The sequence below is a fragment of the Macrotis lagotis genome, chromosome X (assembly GCF_037893015.1).
Source record: "Macrotis lagotis isolate mMagLag1 chromosome X, bilby.v1.9.chrom.fasta, whole genome shotgun sequence".
Classification (NCBI taxonomy): Eukaryota; Metazoa; Chordata; class Mammalia; order Peramelemorphia; family Peramelidae; genus Macrotis; species Macrotis lagotis.
The window spans coordinates 59,487,631-59,493,281 of NC_133666.1; the positions used below are offsets into that span (position 1 = coordinate 59,487,631).

At 42.6% G+C, this 5,651-nt stretch overlaps 1 pseudogene; it reads left to right on the plus strand.

The window, feature by feature from the left end:
- Window positions 1-4,116: 4,116 nt before the first annotated feature.
- LOC141498574 (clathrin light chain A pseudogene) lies at window positions 4,117-4,914 on the plus strand (annotated as a pseudogene).
- The last annotated feature ends 737 nt before the right edge of the window (window positions 4,915-5,651 follow it).

Below are 5,651 nucleotides of genomic sequence, written 5' to 3' on the forward strand. Positions count from 1 at the left end.
AAATCCTCAGACATTAGCTGGTCATCACTTAGGAATGCCACTAAAATAAACAGCACCACTGACAAATTCATGCCTTGGGTAAGAAATAATGAAAATGAAGAATTCAGAGAAACAGAAAGACATTTGAATAGATACAATGTGAAATATGCAGAACTGGGAAAACAATGTATGCAATGATAATAACAATGTAAATTTAAAAAAAAATAAACTGAATGCTGCCTAACTGTAGCAACCAAAATGGTCCCTGAAAACAGGTAAGAAAAATGTACCTTCCTTCCTTCTTTCCTAAGGAAGGAGTCTATGGGCAAGGAATACAGCATACGGTATCAAATATTAGATATATTCATTGATTCTAGTGGTCTACTTTTTTTTCTCTTTTAAAAACAGTAATTATAACTGATAGCTCATTGAGCAGTGGTGAGGAATATATTTAGAAAGGGAGGTAATATAAAAATTACTATCAATTTTTAAGAATTTTGCAGCTAGATAAATAACTACAGATTTGAATTTCATTTCAGAATGACTGAACATTTGCAAGGAGCTCTATAACTTTCACAAAAGATAATTTCTTTTCCTCCCTTTCTCTCTTCTCAATGGAAAGACTGGAAAATGAACACAGCTAACTATTTCCTTTCGAGGATCTGCAGCTGATATTGGTGCAGTGGATAGAGTGCCAGACCTGGAATAAGAAAACTCCTCTTTGTGAGCTCAAATCCATCTTCAGACTCTTACTAGTTTTGAGATCCTGGAAAGTCACTTAATTCTGTTTGCCTCAGTTTCCTCATTTATAAAATGAGCTGGAGAAGGAAATAGCAATCTGCTATAGTATCTCCCTCTGCCAGGAAAACCTCATTTGGGGTCACAGAGTGGGGCAATTGAAATGACAACAAGTTGGTTGAAGCTAAAATGTCTTTCAAAAGGACTCCAAATCTTATCAACTTTCCTGTCTACTTCCATTACAAATCTCATTGGTCAACCTTACCACCACTGAGTTTCACTATTTTGCTGAAAACAGAGGAGTAATTAGGACAAACCTGTAGTTCAACTGGAGGAGGATCTGGAGGTACTCATGCCAGAAGCCCAGATGTTGGTAGTGGGGAAGAAAGGAAGTTAAGTTCTCAGTGGTGGCGGTGGTTCCAAGTTAATTTATGCATGCAGTTTCTTTGCTGGGATTTGTTGCCATTTTGGACAATGGGCCCAGAGTCAAGACTACTGAGAGTGAATGCTGAGGGTCAAAACCCTGGCCAGTAGTATAAAAACCTCACAAAGGGAAGACCTCCACAGAACAGACATGGAGGTAGTAGTGACTTGGGTGTCCTGTTTACTGGGGATTGGCAAGGTATGACAAATCACAGATCTGCTCAGAGAAGCCTAATGGGCATGGGACAGAGAAATTCAGAAGGTCCTCTTGAATTCCCAAGGTGTTTCTTCTACCCATCTCCTACTTGTGGTTCTTATCTGCTCCCAGCTAAGAGGGCTCCCTAAGGACCTAAATATGAGTTTTATTATTTTTTACTTCACTAAGACTGGCCTACTTAGGGATTATATGCATTGTAGCCATAAGCTAAATCTGAGCTACAATGGAATAGGAATGGGAGTGGGGTGGAAACAGAATTTTAACCCATGGAACCAAAAGGGAAACCAGTTGATTTCTTTCAAAAATTTAAAAATAAACCTTTCAAATTCTTTTGTATTCACAGGAAGAAAAGACATGTTTTTTTGTTTTTTTTTTACCATGGAATAAGGAGCCAAGTACCCCTGCCACCACCATCACCAGTATGTACATAGTCATTCAGTTAATATCATTCCTTTCAAAATTAGTCACAGCAATTCTGTGATACTGCCATAGACATGAACTTTATCTTTTAAAGAGCAAATGCATCACCACATTAACAAATAATTAATAAAGCAGGCCTCCTCCACATCTTGTCAGAAATTCAACTGCCGTTACCATTATTAGCAAATCATAAGGTTTTTTGAATAAGCACTGGGCTTATTCATCTGTCCCCCACTCTACAGCCCCCAGCTGCTCTGGGAGAATGCCATGCCAACAGGAGAATGTCACTAAGACTGTGTTCAAATGGGAAGAGAGCCATGGAAATATATTGCTAATGAACGGCCCCAATTAGCAGGTCCGAAGCAGGGATGGCCATTCAATTCAGGAGATAATGAGAGCTCCCAGAGCCTGACAGAAGGATCACATCACTGGTAGCTCATACAGACTTCAGCCCCCCCCCCCCAAAAAAAAAGAGAGATGGTTGATTGATGCGCTCCTTAGCTGGAGCAAGGTCATCTGGCACCATTTGTAAAGTTTCTTTCTTTGCCCTCTTTCTTGTACATAGTCTTAGTAACAATCACACTAACAGGCTGGGAAGTGAAGGGGGAAGTAGCGGGAAGAGGGTATCATTCATACGTTTGTCCTGCCTTGAGTACAAGCATCCTGTGCACCTGCAGCCCTGGGAAGCTTTAGGGACAGGGAGGCTTAGAAGGAGTGACTTAGTCCAATGGTGGTTTTTTTTTTTGCTCTTCATACACCTTTACAGCAAGATTCCCCAAACTATGCATTCAAAGAAGTCCCTTTGGCAAACTTCTTCATTTATGTGTGGAAACAGACATGAGAGGAGACCAAGAAACTCTAGAGGATATTTGGACTATGGGCTAATAAAGGAATCACTGGGATACCCAGAATTGGCATTATTGAGAATACCTGAACTAGTATCTTACAGGGTCACTTATAGGGCCCAGCGGTCAAGGGAGAATAAGAAACTGAGAAAGAACAGACTGTGAGAAAGAGGTAAAGGTTAGAAGTCTTTCCAATCAGAGGAATTATTTCCTATTTCCTTAATTATGGACCTAATGGAATCACACTGTCTACAATAATCAACACTCTGGGCTTCCAAACCACTTGCCATTAGCATAGTGCAGACCAAACAAAAAAAACTACAAAAACTACAACTCCTGTTGCTAGAGCTAAGTTGAACTTCAATGTGACTTCTCTCACCAGGTACCTCCACTCCCCAAAGAGGGCTCAATCCACTCCCCAGGGGAAGTGAACATTGGTTCTTTTGACTTGTAGGGAAGAAGGCACCCTCACTGCCTATCAACCTCTGACTTGGAAATTATCAGAAGCCTGGGAAGTTTGGGTCCAAAGAGATGGAAATGTAGTCCTAGCATTCTTGGAAACATGCCTTCCCTCTTAATCAATCTCCCCTTCCACTCTGAGGGCTAGTTTAGTTGACTCAGGAAAGAGGAAGCCATTTAGTGATGCTAACACTACCACCTCTCTCCCTGACTTCCCCTTCTCTGTACTAACAAAAATAACCCTTTACTCCCTGGCCCTCATCAACTCTTGTTTGGAGTAATCCAACAGTCTCCTAATCTCTGTGCAATTCAACACCCATACAGTTGGCAAAATGAGATTCCTAAAGCACAGCTCTAGTCATGTCACTTCCCTAAATGACTTCCTCTGACCTCAAGGATCAGAGGTCAATCCTTTGCTAGGCACTCAAAGCTCTTTTCCTTCTGGCTCTAATCAATGCTTCTAGGCTAGCAGGTCATACATTACTCTTTTGTGTCCGCTGCTCCTCACACACCTGCTGGCCACAATTCCAAGCTCTTCCTTCTAACTTCTGCCTGTTCCAATCTCTTGCTTCCTGCACAGCTCAACTCAAGGGTCAATGGAGTCATTCTTGATACCAATGTCCCAGATACCACCTAGCCTCCTGCTCCATAGTTACTTCAAAGTTCCTGCTTTGCTTTTTTGTCTTTGGATTCCCAGTACCTAGTCTGAAGTCCAGCAGGAGGTAGATTTTGACCTTTATAAAAGTCAACTTCCACCATTCAAGTTTCTCTCCATTCCTTTCTTTTCAGCTACTTCTCCAGGTTATTTTTTACAATGCATTCTGCTCATGGTCCAATGTCTACCATTTGCCTTTTCATATACTTTGACTTCACAGTTGCAAAATTTCTATATATATTAAAAGATTCCTTTTAAACGTTTCTTCACGCTCGCCCCCCACTCCCACCAGCACCAGCACCACAGTGGCCGCTGACCTCAGTCCATGACTGCCTTCCCTCCCCCGGACCTGCTCCCCACCTGCTCCGGCTCTGCGCGCCATGGCTGAAGTAGATCCGTTTGGTGCAGCCGTCCCGGCCCCTGCTCTGGGGGGTTCCGTGGTGGGTAACAGGGTGGCGAGTGGCGGGAGCAGCAAGGAAGATCCGGCCGCGGCCTTCCTAGACCAGCAGGAGAGCGAGATTGTGGGCATCGAGATCGACGAGGGCTTCAGCATCCTCGACACCGGAAGCGTGCCCGCCTCCCTGCAAGGGGAGCCCCCCCGGAGGCCCAGATGCTATTGATGGAGTGATGAATGGAGGAAAGTAAGGGTCCAACTGATAGTTACGCAGCTATTTCACAAGTGGATCGATTACAGTCAGAACCAAAAAGTATCCGTAAATGGAGAGAAGAACAAATGAAACATCTAGAAGTCCTTGAGGCTAATTCTCAGAAGCAAGAAGCAGAAAGGAAAGAAAAAGCAATAAAAGAATTGGAAGAAAAAGCAATAAAAGAATTGGAAGAGTGGTATGCAAGGCAAGATGAACAACTACAAAAAACAAAAGTAAATAACAGGGCAGCTGAAGAAGCTTTTGTAAATGATGTTGAAGAGACTTCTCCTGGCACTGAGTGGGAATGGGTGGCTCGGCTGTGTGACTTTAACGCCAAGTCTAGCAAGCAGGGCAAGGATGTGTCCCGCATGCGTTCAGTCCTCATCTCCCTCAAGCAGACCCCCTGGTTCACTGAAGGGGAAGCCCAAGGAAACACTACGATTGCAATATCTTAATCTTACTCAGCGAAGCTGTTCACAGTCATTGGATTAATTATGTTGGGTTCTTTTGGACCAAACCTCTTGTCTTTAGAGTTGATCACTGTTTGTGATTGCATGTTTTCTTCAACTGTTTTCTCCCTTGGCATTCCAAGTGGGAGGGGAGTGAAAACCTCCAGGACAATAGCCTCTTGTATGCTTTTGTGCATTGTCATTTTCAACTGTACTGATAATAAAATTCTCTTTCAAATAAAAAAAAATTTAAAAGTTTCTTCACCCCATCCCACCTCCAATTCATCCTCTTCTTAAGCCCTAGATTCCTTCTGCAAAAAAAGCATCATCTAAGCTCCAGTGGAGGTAAAGGTAAAGGTGATGAGCAACTATTTTTATTTTTATTTTTATTTATTTTTGTAGGTTTTTGCAAGGCAAATGGGGTTAAGTGGCTTGCCCAAGGCCACACAGCTAGGTAATTATTAAGTGTCTGAGACAAGATTTGAACCCAGATACTCCTGACTCCAGGGCTGGAGCTTTATCCACTACGCCACCTAGCCACCCCTGAGTAACTGTTTTTACACTGACCCCAAAAGGACCTTAGAAAAACTCCAAACAATCAGAGTAATTCTCTTTCAGAAAGGAACCGGATACAGACACTAACACTGAAAAGCAATATCTAGAGAGATTGCAGGAAATGGGAGGTCAACAGGTTTTGACTCATGGGAAAAACACAAAGAATAACTGAAATAAATATGACTTGGACTGAGGGAACTCCTTGCTCATGCAAAAATGACCATCCCTTCAGCCAATAGCAGCCCCCAGGAAATTATTCTTCCC